The sequence below is a fragment of the Chrysemys picta genome, chromosome 8, assembly GCF_011386835.1.
Source record: "Chrysemys picta bellii isolate R12L10 chromosome 8, ASM1138683v2, whole genome shotgun sequence".
NCBI classification, from domain to species: domain Eukaryota; kingdom Metazoa; phylum Chordata; order Testudines; family Emydidae; genus Chrysemys; species Chrysemys picta.
This window is the reverse complement of record NC_088798.1, coordinates 65443796-65465790: the sequence shown is the minus strand read 5'-3', so window position 1 is coordinate 65465790 and position 21995 is coordinate 65443796. Positions and strand designations below refer to the sequence as shown.

The window sequence follows — 21995 nt, the reverse complement described above, 5'->3', positions numbered from 1 at the left end:
TGATATTATTGATATGATTATGGCATATTTATGCATTTTGTACAAAATAAGTCATGTGAGGTGTCCTTGGAAAAGTTATGATTTGCTGAATATGATTATCCTATTTGTATGCATGTATCATTTTTGTATCTGAAGTTACAAATATTGTCTATATATCTGTATTTCACATGTAGTCAGACCTGGGCAACACCCACTGGGCAAGATGCTATCAGTCTAGATAGCTGGCTGGGAAGGACCTATTCATGTTAATGGGCCATTAGGAAAAACAATAGGCCTTAGGAGAAGCTTACCTCCCACCTGGTGAGCCTTTCTGGGGGCTTGGCTACACTTGCAAGTTAGAGCGCATTAAATCAGCCCTGGCTCCTGAGGTGTCCACACTGGCAAGGCACTTAGAGCACCTGGACTCCGTGACTGGAGCGCCCCTGGTAATCCACCTCTATGAGAAGCATAGAGCTTGCTGCACCTGGCTGAAACACCTGGGAGTCGGTGTGGTGTTCCATTACTGTACTGTGCTGTGCTTGGCCTCCGGAAACGTCCCATAATTCCTTGAAGTCAAGTGGCCACTCTGGTCATTGTTTTGAACTCTGCTACAGGCATGCAGATATCCCCTTTCAAAGCTCCGTTTCTGACAGCCTGCATGCATATCTGCTCCGGGACACAAAGCAAACCATTACTGTGGAATGCTGCTGCTGCCGAGGCAGGCGTGTGTGCATGAGAGAGGTGGGGGCGTGGGGGCTGATGTCAGGGTTTCCCCCTGCCACTGTCAGAACTTACAAGACAGCATGCTGACACACTCTCTGCTCCCCAAAACACACTGTTTCTCCCCCTACATACACATAACACACTCCCTGTCACACTCCACCCCCCACATTTGAAAAGCACGCTGCAGCCACTTGCATACTGGGATAACTACCATAATGCACTGCTTTCTGTGGTGTTGCAAGAGCTGCTAATGTGGTCACACCACTGCACTTGCAGCTGACAGTGTAAACACATGGCAGCACTTTCCCTATTGCTGTCTCCAAGAGCTGGTTTAACTCCCAGCCCTCTACATCTGCAAGTGTAGCCATAGCCTGGGAGCAATCAAGACAGCCTGTAAGCAATGGCTGCTATGACTCTACAAGGGCAAATAACCAGGCCACGTGACTCTGGACTACATCTTGGGATGTTAGTATTTTTCCACAAACCAGTCTGGGAACTAAGTTTTTAAACTAAAGGGTTCCCGCCATATGCTAAAACTATATAAGGCAGGGAGTGACATCATCGGTGGTTCTTCACTCCCCACACAAGAAGACTCCTGGAAATACCTAAGGAACAAAGACTGAACTGGGGGAAGTGATGGACCCAGACTAAAGGGATTTCTAGCTTGTGTATGAAACACCTGGAGAGTCCAAGCAGAAAGGCAAGTGTAGCTTGTGCTTTAAGAATCTACAAGTCTGCCTATACCAATAGCAGATTTTCACCCTATCTATCTAGTATATTAAGCTTTTGTTTATTTGCTAGGTAATCTGCTTTGATCTGTTTCTATCACTTATAATCACTTAAAATCTATCTTTTGTAGTTAACAAACTTTTTATTTTAATCTAAACCAGTGAGCTTTGACTGGAGATCTTGGGGAAAAATCTCTGCTTGGTTACCATGAGTGTGCATTGTTCTCTTCACACTGAGGGAGAGGTGGACCGAGTATTAAACCCATATACTGGCCAGATTGCCAGGGCAGGACGGTGCTGCTCTGGGGTCCTAGGCTGGGAAGTTGGTGATTAGCGATCCTGCATGTAACTGCAGTTGGGCATGTCCCTGTGTGAATGCTGGTGAAAGTGCAGGCTGGAGGGCTTTGCAGTTTGTCACAGTAGCACAGTGTGAGAGGGAGCCCAGACTGGTGGGTCAGAGGGCTCAGTGGTTCCCAGGTTCCAGGTGGTACCCCGGGGGGAACCTGCCACAGCCTGACCAGTCTGGTGATAATTTGTAAAGCATCACAACAGGTATTGCTCCAAAACCTGATTTACCCTCTCAGACTGGCCATCAGTTTGTGGATGGTAAGCAGTGGATGTATGAGTGTGGACCCCAAGCAACTGTAGAGTTTTGCACAAAAACCATGATGTGAATGGTGTCCTCGGTCGGACATGATCAGTTCAGAGAGACCATGGAGATGGAAGAGGTGTATTGCCAGGAGCTGGGCTATTTCTTCTGCAGAATGCAGGTGTGCAACAGGGGCAGAGTGGCACATTTTAGTTAGTTGGTCTAGCACTGTGAGGACGACTGCTCAGCAGACACAGGAAGCTTAACCATAAAATCCAGGGTAATGGGCACCAGGGTTTGGATGGAGTTTCTGAAGGCATTAGGGTGCTGAGGGGCTTGTTCCTGGCTTTTTGGTGTGACCACATAGCTCACAAGAGTAGACATAGGAGAGGATTGCTGCATGGATCTGGGGCCACCAGAAGGAGCAGGCAACCAAGTGATAAGTCTTGAGGTGGCCAATTGGCTGGCTGATGAACACTCAAGACAGAGCCACAGCATCTCCCATGGGGGCAGCCTGGTGGAATGTGTAAGTGACCCTTGATGTAGAGCAAGCCATCCCTTACTTCCTGACTCAGGGTTCCTGAGAATGTGTGACACTCTGTGCCTTGGGGAACACCCTGCACCCCCATGTTCATCCTTATAAAATGATTGTGTGGTATCCCATGCAAAGTTTGTCATGTCGGATGTCTTCAGAAGGCTCATGATGCACTGAGAATTGTTGTTATAGTAATATTGTAGATTGTAATTTCATGTATATAGTTATGAGGCTGAAAATGTGTCCTCATGGCTTAAAACAAGCCCTGGCAAAATTCCCCAAGAACAGAGGGGCAGTTCACACCTCATCAGGGCATGTCTAGGACAAACCCAGCCCAGCCTCACAGGAACAAAGGACATTGGCTTAGGCAGCAACAAAGGATCTGTTGGATTCTTGAGTGAGTCACCCCCCCTTCCCTTGGTCAGTGTGGGACTGGGATGAGGTAATGCTCACCTGACCCTGAAGGGGCGGGGGGCAAAGCCAAGAGGGAAGAAAGAACATGCTAAAAGGGAAAGACGTTTGCCATGCTTTTCCTCTCTTCCACCTACATCTACAGACACCACCACCACTAAGCGACCTAAGCACTGATCAAAGGGGAGAGCCTGGCTGAAGGGCAACCAGCCAGTCTGTGGTGAAAAGCATCTAAGTTTGTAAGGGCACTGAAAGTGTTAAGATCAGCTTAGACTGCATTTTGCTTTTATTTCATTTGACCAAATCGGACTTCTTGTGCTCTGACTTATAATCACTTAAAATCTATCTTTGTAGTTAATAAATCTGTTTGTTTGTTCTACCTGAAGCAGTGTGTTTGGTTTGAAACATGTCAGACTCCCCTTGGGATACCAAGTCTGGTACATATCAATTTCTTTGTTAAATTGACAAACTCATATAAGCTTTCAGTGTCCAGCGGGCACAACTGGACACAGCAAGACGGAGGTTCCTAGGGTTGTGTCTGGGACCGGAGGTATTGGCTAGTGTCATTTGGTTGCACAATCCAAGGAGCAGTGTACCTGCCAGAGGCTGTGTGTGAACAGCCCAGGACTGGGGGCTCTCACAGCAGCACAGGGTAAGGCTGGCTCCCAGAGTCAAGGATTGGAGTGACCTGGCAGATCACTGGTCCAGATAACACCAGGGGAATGTCACAGAATGGGCTCCTCCTTCATATCTGAATGGATTAGGGACAGGAGGGCTTGGGGAATGGTGGCATCCAGGAAATTATGGGGCTTCAGGATGCGTGGTGGCTCTATGCAGGAGAGATCAGTTGGGGAGATATTCTCCCTTTTCTGTACATGGCATCGGCTGCCTTGTTCTGGGCTCATGGGTTACAGTTGATGGTAAAATTAAAGCTGGTGAAGAACAGGGCCATAGAACCCGTCTTTGGTTCAGCATCTTTGCCCTATGGAGATACTCCAAATATTTATGATCTGTGTACACCTGTCTCAGGTATTGGGCACCTTCGAGGTGGTGGCACCATTCCTTGAAGGTGGCTGTGATCGCTAGAAGACTCTATCCCTCTCCCTTGCTATTGTGGTACCCCTGGCTAGGAGTGTGTGACTGGGGTCCCAGGGGAGCCAACTGAGGTCACTCAATTAGGGTGATCTGCAAAGAATGGGGCAGACAATCCCCAAAGCTGGTGGATATTCCAATACTTAGATTTACCAAACCAGCACAAGAAGCCTAGAAGTCAACAACACAGTTCCCTTAAAGCAACCCAGCCTCAGGCCTCCACCAAGACATCCAAGTCAAATATGATGAGGATTACTGAAAACCTACCTTGAACCTCCAGAGCCCCCCGATATCTTCACTTCTCTCGAAGCAGATTGGCTCCAGGCCATCATCCAAACAGCATTTAACAGTGCACAGTCCACTAGATCCACCACCAATGACTGCAATCCTTTTCTTGGCCATGGCCATCTGTCTCAGGAGGAGGCGCTGAGAGCTGTGGAGGGATCCTAGGAAGGGAAAACATGCCTCTTCCTTTTCACATGGTTTACAGCTTTACCTCCGGAAGAATCCCTACAACTTCTGCATGAGCCAAGCAGTCCAGCAAAGAAATTCCTCCCAGAAACGGCTTTGTTCTTTTTATTCTCGAACAGGCCCCTTGGTGCTGGATCAGCCAAAGATACTAAACCACAGTAAGCGCTTGTCTCCATGGGGAAGTTATTCTGGAATAAGGTTGGGGTGAATATAAAGGGCTATAATTATTCTGCAGTAACTTTCTGTGTGGACAATTGTATCTCAGAATAATTGTGTCCCCGGAAGAGCTATAGTGGGATAGTTATTCCGGGACAGCTGTTCTGGTCACTTTTCCTGTGCAGACAATCCTGAGGCTCTTTGATCTGGAATGGTCATGGTAGGTTCTAAACTATTCTTGGCCGGGACTGTCTCTTCTTTTGTTTGTACAGCACCTAGCACAGTGGGGTGCAGGGGGATGTCCTGATCGCGTCTGGGGTCCTTAGGTGCTATTACAGAGGTCTAAGAACAAAGTAACTTAAATTTCATCCCCTTGTCCACACAGACACTCAGTTTATTAGAACTACCCTTGGCAAAATTTGTCACAGGTTGGTGTCCATGGTTTTCAATGCAAGATGGCAACAAATGAAAGTTAACACAGAGCCATGTAACAGAGAATCGAGTCTCTGTCTATGCTGCTCTTTGGGGGAGATCTTTGGGGCACAGGACAGGCAGGCCTGGAAACTGAGCAAGGAAACTGCTTCCTGCTGTTTGTTCCTACTGGCTCCAGGGAAACAGGATTTTGCTGACATTATTTGTAAATACACACAATTGAAGGAAAGAAATAACTGACTCTGATCAATTTCTCCTCCTAATGAAAACAGCCGGGCAAGGCCTGAATGGTAATTAACCACAGGCACAATTATTCTGCGTGAGTTAACCTTCACTGATCCACTAAGCAGGGTTTTTGTATCTGAATATACGGTATGGGCAAGCAGGTCCTGTCCTGACTCACAGGAACAGGTGTCCTTGTGCACCAATATGCACTGGGCACGTGAGTCAAAGTTTCTCCCCAAGCACTTGTGCAAATCAAACTTGGCTGCACAAATATTCATGGGAATGTTTAATGAAAAAAGACAAAACTAACAAACAACCCCCCTCCCCCACAAACCAAATTCAATGCTGTTCTGGGTACACTGATGTTAGCCCAGTTTGTTCTCTATGGGCTGAGTGGAGGTCTCAGTGTGGCTTCAAATATCTTATTTTGTTTTTGAATAAATGTTTTCATTCCCATCCCGGCAACACCACATTTACTATGGCATCAGTGGTGTTGTCACACTAGGACCACACTTGGAAGGGGCACATCACGACCACATGGGGACCTGTAGCACTGTGGGACTCACCCCTGCGGCACCTCCTGCTGGTCTTTGTCAGGAATTAGCTCTCCAGCCGTTGGAGCGCCCTCTGCAGGCCGGTGATCCGCCTTACCGCTGGCCCCGTGTCCCTCCCAGGACCCCGGTGCCTCTTTCTCTGGGCTGCTTCCCCTCTGGCAGTAACCCCCAATCTCAGGGTCTCCCCTCCCAGGGGAACCCTCCACCCCCTATCCCCACCTTGCCTCAGTCTTGGCTACTGCCAGTCACCACTTAGCCCCCATTCACTGGGACAGACTGCAGTGTATCAGCCACTCATCACAGGCAAGGGGGGTCTGGACCTGCTGCTTCTGCCTTGCCTACCTGTGGGCTGCCTCCTGCAATCCAAGTGCCCTATTGGCCTTACCCTAGGCCTGCAGCCTGCGGGTTTCCTAGGCCAGAGCTCCCTGGCTCCCTTGGCCTTTCCCCAGCCCTACTCCACTCTAGGCACTTGGTTAAGCGCCTTGCAGCCAGGCCCTTCTCTCTGCTGCAACCTGATTGGGGCATGGCCCCAGCTGTGGCTGCCTTCCCCATCAGCCTGGGCTGTTCTCCTAGCCCTCTCCCAGGGCTGGTTTTAACCGTGTCTGGGCTGGAGCGTGTAGCCACCCTGCTACAGGGCCCACAAATATGTTTGGCGCTGGGCCCACAAAAAATTAATCCAGCCCTGGTAACAAACAGAAACAATCAAAGAACCAGACAGAGATCATACAGACAAACAATAGAGAAGTGGAGACCATAAAGACAATAAAGAAAAGAGGATTTCACAGCCACAACTATTGATAAGTGATTTCTTGCCAGACAAAATGCTATCAAACCAAGTTTTATTTAACCATCTAAAGATCTGTTTCTTTATCTGGTGATGGTGGATGCTATTAGGACAGGATCGCCATCTTAACAGGATGTAACTTTCTGCTTCTTAGCTAATGGCTGCTGCTTTTCTAATATGGCTGCAGACAAAGGCCTAACACACCTTACAATATGGCTACAGGAAAAAGCCTTATCCTTACAAGCTTAGTCTCCATGACTGCTACATTTCACTGCCCATTGCCACCCACGTGGGTGAGTCCAGGGAGTGTTGTAGATGGTGTTCTCATGGCAGTTGGTCAATGAGTCTGGAACAGGGACCAAACTGGCAGAAGCCTGTCTGCCCTAGAACATCTGGAAGGACACTGCTTTGACCTAGCGTTCCCACGGTAGCTATGTGCCAGAAGAGCATGGTGGGGGCCCCGTGCAGCACTTCCACTTCCCACTGTGTGCTAACCAAGAGAATGGCTCTGTTGATCCCTTGAGCAAGCGTGCCCAGGGGGAAGAGCAGACAGGGTTGTGGGCACAGTGCACCTAGGGGGTACAGCCAGCATTCCCTGGGCATGTGCATCACAGGGACTGAAACGATTCCTGATCCAACACCAGGAGGGCCACTCAGCACAAGGGCCCTAGCAAGGCTTACAGGCATCCAACACCCCAGTGATTACCCCAGGGCAAGGTTAGGTCACAGACGAACCACAACTAGAGGGAGAACTGAACCGGGGGACAGGGACACTGGGTGACATCTGCCTACTTACCCTATAGCCACATACACTGACCCACATTTGGCCCAGCTCTTCCAAAACACACAAGATGTGTCATGATACAAACATGCCGCATTCCATTCCCCTGGCTGCAGCCCATGTCAGCACAGCTGTGGTTAGAGCTGCTCCAATCATTTGTTGCAGGCAGTTGTTTCATTGCAGTTGGCCCTTTTTTTTTTTTTTTTCTGTGCTCCAGCACATCCTCCAACATGCTAACGCTGTCACTGATTGAGGAAAAGTCTTTATGGACTATGCCAGCCCACAGAGGGAGGCACCACACTTTCCATGCCTTTGTGGTGACTCGGCTGCTGAGCCCCTCCAAGAGAGACACATTAAAATCCTCTTTGCCCTTGCCAGTGGCATGCACCGTGCCCACATAGTGATGCAGAATGCTCGGCCCCCTGCAGACCTGCTCCCCGCTTCCACTCCTGGAGCTCCCTGTGCCTGCTCATGGGACCAAGCCCTGACATGCTGTGGAAGGTCATGGCCCATCGTCTGCACAAGCCACTGCTGCAAAGTGCATTTGCCCTGCCCATCTGCATGATCATATAACTCCTCTTCGGGAATCTCCCCACTGGTTTCCCATCCAGTATTGTATCACATTTACACTTCCTGTGACCACCTCCAAGGCTCAGTAAAACTGCTGCTCCTGACTTACCATCGCTTGTCAAGCTTCGCATTGCCTTGTCCCTTGTCCAATGCCCTTGTCCACACATCTGTCGACCCTTCACAATCCCCTTGGCATCTTCTCTCCTGCAACCTTCAGATGTAGTCTGACCTCCCTGAGCTCAGCCACAGGCCCCTCCCATGTCCACAGCTCAGTCCCTCTTACAGAGCCACGTCGCATCTTGTGCTCCTTGCACAACAGAAGCAATAGGAACAGAAACCACCATGGGCACAGCTGATTCCCAGAGAACCAGACTTACTAAATCCACTCTGTAGTGAGGCCTTATTGGAAAAACCTGGGAGGTGGGCAGGTGCAAGCCCGCCCACTTCTAACGGCCCGTCCCCCAGCCTAGCAGGAGGGACCACTGGACCTGGGTTCCAACTGAATACTTGGGGCAACAAATCAGAAAACAGGGGTTGGAGTGATGGTCACAGGTTCAAAATGAGGGTACCAGATGGGGACACCAAGCCGAGAACCCTGGACAGTGCCTACTGCTCCTCAAAGGTGTCTAGGGAGCTAGCGGACACTGCCCAGTGGAACTCTGCCCTGAGGCGTGAGACCAGGGAGGAACGGAAATAGGCCCCACAGTCGCAGAGCACCCCTCGTCCAGCATCCTCCTCCTGGTGTTATAGATGGTGACTTTGGCCAGAGCCAGAAGGAGGTTGACAAGGAGGTCTCATGACTTCGTGGGGCCATGGACAGGGTGTGTGAAAATGACCAGGTGTGTGGAAAAGTGCAACCAGAACGTCAACAAGAGATTCTGGAGGAGCTGGAATAGGGGCTGCAACCTGGCGCATTCGAGGTAGGCATGAGCCAGGTTCTCCCTCACGCCGCAGAAGGGGCAGGGCTCGGGTATGGGGGTGAACTGCGCCAGATCCACTCCTGTGCTCACGGCTCTGTGAAGGAGCCGCCAACTGATATCCCTGGTGGGCTGTGGGACCAAGGTGGAATAGAGGCTGGTCCACTGGGGCTCCTCACCCTCTACAGGTGGTAAGTAGTCCCACCATTTGGTGTGGGGGCGGGACACGAGGGTAAGGAAATGCAACATGTGAAGCATGAGCGTGTACAGTTGGTCCCTGGGCACGGTCTGGAAGCGAACCAGCTGCAGGGTACACAGCCGGCTAGGATTGTGAAAGGGCGGGTGCTGGGGGCACTCGCAGAACAGGGACCCTATAAAAAGGTCCGGAGGGCCTGGGGTGATGGGTGGGCGGGGAGCGCCCTCTCGTAGGGCCCGCCACAGGAAGATGAGTGAAAGGGGTGACAAGGCAGCCCCATCTCCTGGAGTATGCGCAGGGTGGTCGGAAGGGTGGAGAGCCCCATGCGCCGACTGAATGCATGGGGATCCACCCAGTCCCCCCCCCCATTGGAAACCTCCTGGACTACGACCCTGGTGGTTTCTGCCAGGACCAACCTCCGGCACACCGAGGGAGACTCCGCCACCTGCACATGTAGATCGGGGTTGTGTAGCAGGGGCTCTGCAAGGAGGTCCGCCCCCTTGGTGCCCACAATGGACTGAAAAGAGCTTCCAGGTTTGGAGGAGGTCCTGGTAGAAGATCGGCAGCTCTGAGAGGTCTCGCCGAAGACCCCTCGGGTGAAGAAAAAAGAGCTGCCAGTCGTATCGGAGCCCTCAGAGGTTGCGGAGCAAGGCGTGCACCAATGTGCTCCATGCCGGACTACCTGCACCATAAAAAAATCTCTGCCAGGCCTGGAGGTGGCAGACATGGACCTGGCTACGAAGGCAGACTCCAGGGTAAGACTCAGAACCCCTGCAGAGACCCAGTGCAGTCCTGGCCAGAAAAACTCCAGGGCTGTCCTCTGGAGCCTGGCCAGGATCCCCCGGGCCGGGCTCGGGATGTTGAGCCGGTGCCAGAGCATGGACAGGACTAGCTGGTTCAGCACTGGCGTCCTCCCCTGCAGGGAGAGACACCAGAGCAGTCCTGTCCATCTCCGCAGCCGCTCACCCACCCTGGCCTCCAAATCCTGCCAGTTTTCTGGCAGAGAAGAATGCGTGGCGGAAAGGTAAACGCCGAGATAGAGTAGTGGACCTGCACTCCACTGGATGGCTTGAAGCTCAAGTGGGAGGGAGCGCACCTGCCACCCGTCCCCGACCATCAGGCCAGAGCGCTTGACCCAGTTGACCTGGGCGGAGGAGGCCACCGAGTAGATGGCCTGGCAGACCTCCACCCACACCAGGTCACCTGGGTCCTGGACCACGAGGAACACATCATCGGCGTACATCAACAGGACCAGCCGCAGCTCCGGCTCCTGAAGCACCAAACCCGTCAACCTTTGGCGGAGGAGACAGAGGAAGGGCTCAATCACCAGAGCATACAGCTAGCCCGAGAGGGGGCACCCCTGCCATAGTTCCCGCCCGAAGCTTACCGGCTCGGTCAGGGTCCAGTTGAGTGTTACCAGACATTCAGCATCAGCTTACAGCATCTGGAGAAAGCCCACAAACTGGTGCCCAAAGCCGAATGCCCACAGAGTGCCCAGGAGATACCCATGGTCCATCCTGTCGAACGTCTTCTCCTGGTCCAGGGACAGAAGGGCGAACGACAGACCATCCCTACGCCCTAGCTCCAAGAGATCCCGGACAAAGTACAGGTTATCAAAGATGGTCCAGCCCGGGACGGTGTAGGTCTGGTCAGGATGGACCACGTCCGCCAGCACGGACCCCAGCCGCAGCAAGATGGCCTTCACTATGACCATAGGCGTGCGCAGCACATTTCATTAGGGTGTGCACCCGGGGATTTTTTTTTTAAAGGCAAACATCATAAAGGTTCGGGTGCGGGAGAGAGTACAGGGTGTGCAGGAAGGGGCTCAGGGCAAGGGATTGGGGCAGAGGAGGGGTGCGGGGTATATGAGGGGGCTCAGGGAAGGGGGTTGCAGTGCAGGAGGAGTGTGGAGCGCAGGAGGGGGCTCAGGGCAGGGGGTTGGGGTGCAGGAGGGGTGTGGGGTGCGGCATGGGGCTCAGGGCAGGGAGTTGGGGGGCAGGTGCAGCCGGGGGCTCATGGCAGTAGGTTGGGGTGCGAGGTACAGACAGAGGGCTTAGGGCAGGGGGCTGGGGTACAGGAGGGGTGCGGGGTGCGACAGGAGGCTCAGGGCAGGGAGTTGGGCGGTGGGGTGCAGGAGGGGGCTCAGGGAAGGGGGTTGGGGTGTGGGGTGCAAGCAGGGGGCTCAGGGCAGGGAGTTGGGCAGTGGGGTGCAGGAGGGGTGCGGGGTGTAGGCAGGAGGCTTAGGGCAGGGGGTTGGGGTGCAGGAGGGGTGCAAGGTACAGGCAGGGGGCTTAGGGCAGGGTGCCGGGGCGGACTGCAGGAGGGGGCTCAGGGCAGGGAGGTGGGGTGTAGGAGGGGTGGGGCAGGGGGCTCAGGGCAGGGGGTTGGGTTGCAGGAGAGGTGTGAGGTGCAGGCAGGGGGCTCAGGGCCGGGAGTTGGGAGGCGGGGTACAGGAGCCCAGCGCCGCTTACCTGCAGCGGCGTGCTCCCTGCCTGCCTGCCTGCCTGCCCTGGCCCCACACCACTCACCACATCCCGGCGCGGCCCCTGGGGCGGGGGGGGGGCAGGCGCACAGGACTCCGCATGTTGCCCTTGCCACGCCTCCAGGTACCTCCCCCGAAGCTCCCATTGGCCGCAGTTCCCTGTTCCCGGCCAATGGTAGCTGCGGGGGGAGGGGGGGCGGTGCCTGGAGCAACGCATGGAGCCCTCTGCTCCCCCCCCCCCGGGCCCCAGGGATGTGGTGCCATGCTGGCCACTTCTGAGAGCGGTGTGGGGCCTGCGGCACCACGGGGAGCAAATCCTGCAGACAGATCCCTCTGAGGGGCCAGATTCAGCCCACGGGCATTAGGGTGTGCCTGGGCACACCCGGCACACCCCGTGCGCCCGCCTGTGGCTATGACCTTGTAGACCATGCTGAGAAGTGAGACGGGATGCCAGTTCCATAGGTTGCAGAGCTTCCCCTTCTTCAGCAATAAGGCGAGCATGTCTCGCCTGCACGAGAGAGGGAGGACCCCGCTTTCAAAGGACTCGGTCCGGACGGTGACGAGGTCTGGGCCAAGGATGTCCCAGAACACGCAGTAGAACTCCACGGTCAGCCCATCCATGCCCTGGGATTTGTTGGTGGGCAGGAGACGAAGGGCTTCCAAGAGCTCGGCCAGAGAGAGAGGCAACTCCAGCTAGTCTTGGTCACCCACGCTGACCGTAGAGAGTTCGGTCCAGAGCACCCTGCAGGCTTCAGCATCAGTCGGATCCAGGGAGAAAAGGCTGGTGTAGAAGGCCCTGGCCCTTACATGCATCTCCTTCGGATCCTTGAGGGGGCGTCGTCCTCCGTCAGGAGGCAGGTGACATGCTTTTTGGCCCCCCTCTTTTTCTCCAGGGCATAGAAGAAGCGTGAGCCAATCCATCCTCCGAAGGAGACGGATGCGGGATCGAACAAAGGTACCCCGGGCCCAATGGTCCTCCCGGGCCTGGAACTCCTCCTGCTTCTTGTGGTATGCTGTGCAGAGGGGTGGAACCTCGGGGCCAGAGGCCAGACACTTCTAGCTCTAAGACCTCCCGCTCCAACTGCCCTATCACCGCATCCCTCTGCTGCTGGCGCCCTGGGAGTAGTCGTGGCAGAAGAGCCGTGCGTGCACCTTCCCCACATCCTAGCAGTGCAGCGCCGAGAGAAAGGCACATCGCTGTCCCCACCAGGCCAGCCAGAACTCCCAGAAGGATGCCACGAAGCCCACATCCTCCAGCAAGCTGTTATTAAAATGCCACCACTTCATGGCATTGGTGGCTAAATGCTGAGACACCTACACTTTAACAGATATTGCTGTCTGCATTCTGTTAGCAATACTACACCCCAATCTGCTTTCAGGGACCAGGCAGCCAAAACCTTGCTAGAACACCTATGAATGACATCATACAGTTTAAAGGTACTCAAAGGGGGTGTGACCAGAGACAAACAGAAATTTTAGGTATACTGCCTTCACCGTGAACAGTGTCCAAGACTCTGGCAGTAAGTTCAACAGGAGGGTGTGATGTTGCATCCCATAATGCTTTATGGGAATATGCTTATGAATGTATATATGACATAACCGGAATATGTTTTCTGCTACATATGCCATCTAACATATTTCTGTAAAGGTATGAGCTACTGAATATATTCATCCTCTTTATATGCATGTGTCATTTTTGTATTCGAAATTATGAATATTGGCTGTATACTTGTTTAATTTTAAATAGCCTCAGTGAAGCAGTTGGTCAGCTTCCTGAGAAAAGACTATTCTCAGTAAGTGCCTGTCGGAGAAAAACAGAGTTCTCACTATTTGTTTAGGTACAGCAAGTCAGATGCTTTATTAACTCTCACAATTGCGCAGAGGGAGAGAGCTAAGCAGGTCTCTCAACAGGTAAACAATTACAGCAAGCATTTATACCTTTTGTTACAGACAATAATGAGCAACAGTTGCATTTTGTTTATACATAGGTCATTCTGATATCTTGTTCTGCTCACTAATGTAGACTAAGAGTATTATCTACACAAGGTCGCAACAACTTCTCACACAGTTCTTTCCCACTCGCCTCACACATTCCTCGCTTCTACAAGTCTCGCGTTATTAGGGTTACAGTTAGCCTAACTCTTGCTAACGAACTGTCATGCATTGCATCCCCTTCCTGTCAGTTCTTTCTCTGCTTCCACAACCCCCCCTTTTGTACTACTAGTACAACAAACATTTTCAAATGTCTATTTGCATTAAATCTCGGAATTCAGATTCTACATCAGATGCTTCAACCTTAGGGGTTTTGATTGGATGTAATGACAATGCATGATGAGCATGGACATGAAAGGTATTACTATTATTACGTCCTTTACAACAACAATAACATACTCCTGCACAACACAAGCAATAACATTCCCATAGCGATAATATGATGGGGTTGTTGTACAATCTTAGTCATATAACACAATACATCATACTTAGTACATAAGGTGGATACTCTATAAGCTGTCTGAAAGGCATACTTTTTAACTTGATACATATTTTGAAGCATGTGAATTTGCCCTTGTACTTCAGAGATTTTCTGAACCTCTGGTAACAGTGAAAGCAAATTTTGAAATTGATCAGGTACTAAACTAGTCCAATTAAAGGGTATCTGGAACCTAAGGACTACTTGCAAAATTCTATCTGCAGGCCAGTAAATAATATGATTGCCTGCAGTGGTAATGAGATTAAAATGTATGTCTTGCATTGTGGTGGCTTTAACATACACACAGCTATCATTAGCTTGAAAAAATAAGTGTCCTGTCAGGGTAGTTCCTTGTCCCCTACCCTCCCAGCAAACGTAGTCATGAAGAGTAACAACTTCTCCTGGCTTCAGTTTATGGATACAGTGAAGCTGTGGGGGTTGTAAGGGCCAAAATGTCCATTGACTCCCTAACCCCATCCAAATGTCAGATGTAATCCCAGGAGCACTGACTAAAAATCGATTGGGCATACCAGGAGGTCTAATTTCCCAGATGTCTCGTGAATTAGCCAATCCCACATGCATCCTCCCCATGGACCCGGCAGGATTCGGTATGTGGGAGCCCCCCCGCCCCCCCACCCCCAACCGGTCCATATGCTTGGAAGGAGCACTGAGAATGTCTGCACTTCCACCCAGAAAGTCTCCAAGTATGTCTCCATGGCCACAGATTAGATGGTACTCCTGATGTGTCTGTAAGGGCAGTGGGCCAAGCCTGATGCTCTAGATCATTCCGAATGGCCATTAGCTGGTCATTCAGGAAATCCTGAATTTCTGAACATGCTAGATCCCACTGCAATGCCTTCCCAGCCTCAGTGATATTCAATACCATCTCTGTCAGCAACTTCTGGGTCATTGAACTAAGGGTGGAAATAACATGTAACTCACCAACTCCAGCCTGTACCTGGGTTAGTTGTACTCCAGAAACAAGGCCAATGGCCTTCTCTAGTTGCCCCAATTTCTCATCATGTTCTTAGTTCTTAAAAATATTCCAAACTGCTGCTGCATTATTGGCCCCATCCCAAAGGGATCCGGTCAAGTCTCTCTTCTTTCTAGAGGAAATAACCCAAGCCCTCTGTTGTGCTAATCTAATGGCAGCCCCCTGTGAGCAATTTGGGTATGCAGAGGTAATCTGGAAACTGGATAAGGGCAATGAAAATGTAACAGTCCCTAGTGTAGTGTTAATCACAGTCCATTGATATCCTAATACATCTCTCTTTGGTGTAGTACTATACCACATCTGTTGGTTGAACACCTTTATGTACTTCCGGGAGGCATTGATATTAATGGCATAAGAAGGGGTGTATTGCAATAAGGTACAGGTCACATTATTAGTCACTGGAATAATTTCTATGCAGGTAAAATTTCCAGTGGCAAAACAAACTCTGGGTATTCGTTTAATTGTTCACTAATTGGGTGACCAAATAACAATAAGGGCCTCTCTCATTTAACACAGTGCAAATTCCAGGAACATTCGCTATAGAACCCATCAATTGCAATTACAGATTTTTGGGGTTCACTGGTAGTGATATCATATACTTTTATCTCATCTGATCCATTCAATTGTTCGCTTATATGGGATATCCTGAACCTTAAAAATATATTTTTTCAAACAATATTTAAATAAATCACTAAAGTGTGAAGGCCTTGGTCATTGGTTTTATCAAATATATGGCATTGTCTGTATTTGGATGTGTTACAGGGGTAATAGTGTAATGGAGGAGATGGCAGGGGCAATGGCAACAAGGTGCCTTTGGTACTTACAATTTAAAATCCAATTAGGAAGGGCAATACATGCTGAAGGACTTATCCAAAACACAGGGCGCAGCCTGTAGAATAAACCCCAAAATCCAATCAATACCACATTCCCAAGCATGGGTCCCACAAGTTTCTTCCTGCCAGTGTATAATTCTTTGTTTCTTCACCAGGGTCAGTTCTTAATGTCTCTTGTAGTCAGGAATCCCTGGACTTTGTTGTTTCAATGAAGCAAGTGTTCCTTCTTCTCTTTTCCTGAAACAGTGTGGTTTAGCATCATACAGGGGAGAGGTTACTAGCACATCACCCTGTAATGGTTTTGCTTCTTCTAGAAAAATCCAGAGGCACAGTAGGTCTGTCAGTGGACAAGGGAGAGGTTACTAGCACTTCACCTTGGCTTTTTTTTTTTTTTTTTTTCTTGCTGTCCAGAAGACACAGCAGAGCTAGAAGGAGAAATAGGCTTATCATCAGTCGGAGAGTCCTCCCGAGGTGGAGGGGTCTTTTTACAGTGAGAAGCATGGGTCCAGGCAGGTAGTCCTTGGCACTTCACAGTGGTGGTGGTTAACAGGACTTGGGCCTTTCCAGTGTGGAGCCAAAGCAGTCTTTCGTTGATGGACTTTACGTAGACTCAGTCTCCTTGTTTCAATGAATGGCAGGGCTGCTAGGGTCTTTGGGTAGCACTTCTTTTATCTGTGAGAAAAGAAACCTAACACATTTCATTAATGCCTGGCAGTGTTTTGCAGATCTCATAGTTGCTTGGGCACATTCAGGCCCCCCTTTTCTTGGCTGTCAGCCAAGTCTTAGCTGTGGGTAGTATCCTTGGATGGGGCCAGCGTCTTATCTTTGGGCTGAGCTTGCTAGCTATTTTTTCCTCAGTTAACTCATTCTGTTCTTTTTCCTTCTCCCCTTCTTGGCTTCTTTTAACCTACAAAGGAAACTTCCACTCTTCACTCATACACCTTTTCCCAACAATGAACACATACACATTGCCATTATACAGTACATTAGTCTTATTATTCAATGTATGCCATGTACAACCTTCCAGTAAAATAACTTTATTACAGAGCTTTGGCGCAACAAACCAGGACAAGCACACCCACTTTTGAGGAGTCCACTCGGTACAACCTCAGGTGTCCAATAGCTTTCCTCCCTCCCCAGCCCTCTGGCTAGAAATCTGAGGTAGCCAGAAGGATCCCATGGGCAATATGGGGAGTGGGTTAACCTTCCATGTCCTTGCTTCCAAAGACTGTTGGTATGCAAATTTTAACAACAATTTTTTCAATTAAAAAAATCTGGCCAATGAAGTTTCTTTTTCTTACTTAAGCAACTGTATTAGACTTTAGTATATCACATTTTCCTGATTTATCCAAACACTTTTTGTATTCCAAGTTGAATAAAACAAGTATCTGCTTTTTGATTTAACCCTTCTATTTAATTTTGAACTAGACTGTCTTATGAAAATATTAAACCCAACAATTCTGCCACAAGACAAACACCACAAGACGGGAAAAAGAACACAAAAATAATTCCTATTGTACCAGTAAATGCATGGTACATTGAATGCTGTTCAGCTGGCATCCGTTTTCTCTGATGATCTGAAAGACAAAAGAACAGAGGTCTACCCCTTCTGGGTAGTCAGTCATTGCTTAAAATATTTCCTTTATATACACACAGTCTTGTTGATTTTAGACAAAACAGAAGAATTACCCCATATTTCCTTGTATTTGTTTCATAGGCAGCCCAGGTTTCAGTGGCTTCTACCTTATTAGTTAGAAAATTGCATTAATACAGATGCTTTCTGGCTTGCTTCCAGATCCAAAGCTATCCACAGCTTAAAGATTCTTACTTAAGAAGTCACAATTAACTTTCCCAGACTTTTGATTGCCTTTTACTTCTAACTCCTGCTTTCAAACACCCAGTGATCTGAAAGAGACAACACAACCTATATTGGTAGGTTTGCATTTCTTTTACCTCTGCTACAATATACACTGCACATGTTCTGGGGAAAATACACATCCTATCCACAATTCAATTTCCACAACACTAGCCACATCAATTTCTACACAAGGTGTAACTGTTTCTTTTGTGCTTATAAAATCTCCATGCACCCCTAGTAAAGTGACAGCTCGACCACACAGAGCCAGGGGCACTGTCCTTCTCTCTCTTTTTACCAGCTCTTCTATCTGCTATTTTGTTACCCAAAAACAAATTCAAATCTTTATTCTTTCCTGAACACCGGGTAAAGGCCATTTACTTAACATATAACCCTATGCTTAGAGGGTTTTACCAGAGACCCACCCATCTGCCTGCTGATACTCTAACAGAGAATTACACAGAGAACAGAGGGAATTATGGCCTAATAGGATCCTATTACAGGAATTTCTACTAATACTGACCGCTACAGGGGACGGGACAGACGGATCCCAATTCAACCTCAGAGCTTCATCGCACGCGATGGCTTCCACTCTGAGGAATTACGAATGAGAGGCTCAGTTCCGTCCACACACCTAACGCCTAAATGTATAAGACAGAAATTCATTAACCGGAGTCGCCAGTAACAGCCACACCAAAATATCGGGTCCACCTAGCTGAGAGCCAATAACAGCCAGACAGGGATAAGGAAGAGTTGCTTTATTCAGCAGAAGAAAGGAGAGCCTTGCACCTTGGTACAAAGACTCTGTCTTACACACATTTTACCATTTCAGTTATTATCCTGGGGATTTGAAATCCCCATGCTTATAATTACTTACTCCTTTCCTTCCCTATGCCCTCAAAGTTTCCAACCTGTTCTCCAATCTCTCTATCTATTGCCTGCCCGCTTGGGCCCGATCCTGCTTTTCTCGCTGAACCGTCCCTTCCATGGGCACCGGCTTTTTCACTACCAATTTAGATAGGAGGGTGGGCTTCTGAACTAGCCCCCACCCTTCCTGGTCTCTTCTCTTAAACATTCTTACTCACAAGGCTACCCGAGTCCTCCCTCGTGAGGCTTGCCACTTGGGCAAAACGCATGGCCCATTGGCGTTTAACTATTCAATTTTCTCTTGTGGCAAACACACTGCTCTTACAGCATATGCTAACACAAATGGTTAAATTCTGACAAGTCCCTGAAGGACCGGTACTTGCTTAGCCAGTGCTTCCTTTTCTGCCTGGAAGTCCTGTCTCAAGGCTTGCAACTTGCCCTGGGTGTAGGTTTGAGTTGCTGCCTGGTTCATGATCTATGCTCTTAATTGCTCAATTCTAGTTATCAAGTACACAACTCTTCCCTTTTCTCCAACTTCTCTATTGCCCAGTCCTGCTACGACTGGGGTAGATCCACCTGACACCCTTCCCGGTCAACCGGGGTGGAAAGAGGAATGCTAAATCCCTCTCCGGTTCTCAGACTTACTGCGGCTGAGAGTAGGCACACTTTCATACTCACACACGTACGTCCAGACTGGCCATGTCTGTGTATAACGTTCAGAGAAGGTGCTGTGCAATCTCCAACTTGCTTCCTCTCTTGGGAGGGCAGTTCTTTTACACCCTGAGGTCTCCTGGGGTGTCTTTTCAGTGATTCCAGTCCAGGCCGGCTGCCTGTGGCTTCTTCAGCGTCCCCAAACCACGCCGGCTCCAGGGTCGCAAAGGCAGACTGTTGGATCTCACTGGACAGTTAAGCTTTGCAAATGTAATCTCAGCACTGTAACTTGTATTGCCTTTGGTTTGACTATGTCTATATTTTTTCACAGTCAGCTGGGGCCGAAAGCAGTTTTTCTTTGTACTTAGCCTGGTCTGCATTGATTCTTGACCTTGAACGCAGATTAACTTTCTCTTTATCTCTGGACCAAGCTGAATTTCAAATTAACCCGTTCCTTTCCTCAATAGACAAATTGCTCCCATTGTGTGTCAGAGGCTTTTTTGTGATTAAAAGCTCCTCTGAGATGTATGATCTTATCTAGATTGAAGGTACCTTCTAGTGGGCATTGTTTAGATGAATTTTCACGCGAGTAATGATTCCAATTCTCTAAATACCTGCAGGTTTTAGTACCATAATGTACGTACATGAAATAAGCTGGGGTACCCTTAGTGGGTGAGAGGGAATCCTTAGACTGTCCCCCACCCATTTTCCAATCACACACACAGGGAGGAGGATGCCCTGTCCGCGCTAGCGGCACATAAACTAAGGATCTCTCCCTTCAGGGTACTCACACAGGAAAGACTAACAAGGATGGCCACGACCCTCCTACACCTCCCTTCAGCAAAGAGTGTCGGCTAGTCTCAGAGAGACGGCGCCGCTTACTCTGTTGCATCCAGTGAGATGATCAGACTGTCAGTGGCTCACACGGAGAGGAAAAGGGGAGGGAAGATGGGTTCACACACTCCTAGACTCAGGTAGCCTCCTCGCCGGACGATGCCAGGCTGAGTTAGCCCACCGTGGGTCGGATCTCCTAAAAGATCCTCTAGTTACCGGGCTTGCGTTAGAGTAGTTCTGGTCACGAGACTTCTGGGCGTCTTCCGGTAACACTCAATTCACACTGGTGTACACACACACACACACACACCAAGGCCTTATTCCAGGTACTATTCCCAAGTACCTCGATGCATCACTCGAGGTGGCAAAAACCCCTCCTGAGGCGGTAACAACCCCTCAACAGCGGTGCATACCTATGCACCTCGCATATGCATACAGGCGGCGGCAACAATTCCCCTAAGCCGCTCAGCATCTGACCTTGCTGCACAGTCAATAAGTTCGGATGGCGTGAGCCCAACAGGGACAGACGGCCCCACGGACAGTCCTCCTCCGACACCCCAATAGAGATTTCAAAAGGTCTCCTACCTCTATTGTGGCGCCATGGGGTTCGAAGGGGAACGATCCGTAGCAGATGCCGGTGCTTCTGTGGGCGTTGCCATCCCGGACGAGCCCCCAAATTGTTGGAGAAAAACAGAGTTCTCACTATTTGTTTAGGTACAGCAAGTCAGATGCTTTATTAACTCTCACAATTGCGCAGAGGGAGAGAGCTAAGCAGGTCTCTCAACAGGTAAACAATTACAGCAAGCATTTATACCTTTTGTTACAGACAATAATGAGCAACAGTTGCATTTTGTTTATACGTAGGTCATTCTGATATCTTGTTTTGCTCACTAATGTAGACTAAGAGTATTATCTACACAAGGTCGCAACAACTTCTCACACAGTTCTTTCCCACTCACCTCACACATTCCTCGCTTCTACAAATCTCGCGTTATTAGGGTTACAGTTAGCCTAACTCTTGCTAACGAACTGTCATGCATTGCATCCCCTTCCTGTCAGTTCTTTCTCTGCTTCCACTTTTCTCTGCCCAATCAAGAAGCCCTTAAGCCAACAATGAACTTGGAGATGCCAATCCACATCTGAGCTTTCCCAGGAATGTGGCTTGGCTGGTAAGGAACTCAATCATGCATGGACATGTGACTTGCCCATATGACTCCTAAACTCCATTTTGTAGCTGGATTCTACACAGGGGGAGGGAGAGGTGTCCACCCACAAGAGAAAGTCTATTTAAACCCCTGGGAGACGCCTCCGTTTTGTCTTCAGCTGGGGGTGTGAGTGATTGCTGGACCCAGACTAGAAGGAGACTAGTCTGCAAAAGGAAGCTTACTGGAACACCTCTGAGGGTGAGGTTTTATCTGTATTCAGTCTTCTTACTGTATTAAGCATAGGCTTGCATGTTACTACTTGGAACCACTTAAATCCTACTTTCAAGTGGTGATCTGAGAACGGAGCTGGCCGAATGCTGGAGGTGTGGGCCCGGACCAGATGGAAACCTGATAAATAAAATTGGTCCAATTGGGAGTGGCACGACTGATCGTCCTCCATCCAGACATAAGTGAAGGTGGTATAGTTGTTGAGGTGGTAGTCAGACCAGACATCCACCAGGGAGTGATGGGCCACGCCCTGAGCAGTCCCAGTCCTCGAGGATGGTGTTGAAGTCCCCGTGCAGGACCAGGCACTCGTGAGGATCCAGAGTGCCGAGGAAGGCTGACACCTGATGAAAGAAACACACCCAGTCCGGGCCCACGTTTGGGGCACAGACGTTGATGTACTTCAATGCCAGCCTCCTACGCGGGCCCGGACGTG

General features: G+C 49.8%; 1 long non-coding RNA gene across 1 annotated transcript; it reads right to left on the bottom strand.

Moving 5' to 3' along the window:
- Window positions 1-13464: 13464 nt before the first annotated feature.
- On the bottom strand, window positions 13465-21726 carry LOC135973106 (uncharacterized). The gene is made up of 2 exons (XR_010589802.1): window positions 17443-21726; window positions 13465-16594 (listed from the first exon to the last, which is right to left on the bottom strand). It is a non-coding gene; the product is annotated as an uncharacterized LOC135973106 (long non-coding RNA).
- Window positions 21727-21995: the final 269 nt, after the last annotated feature.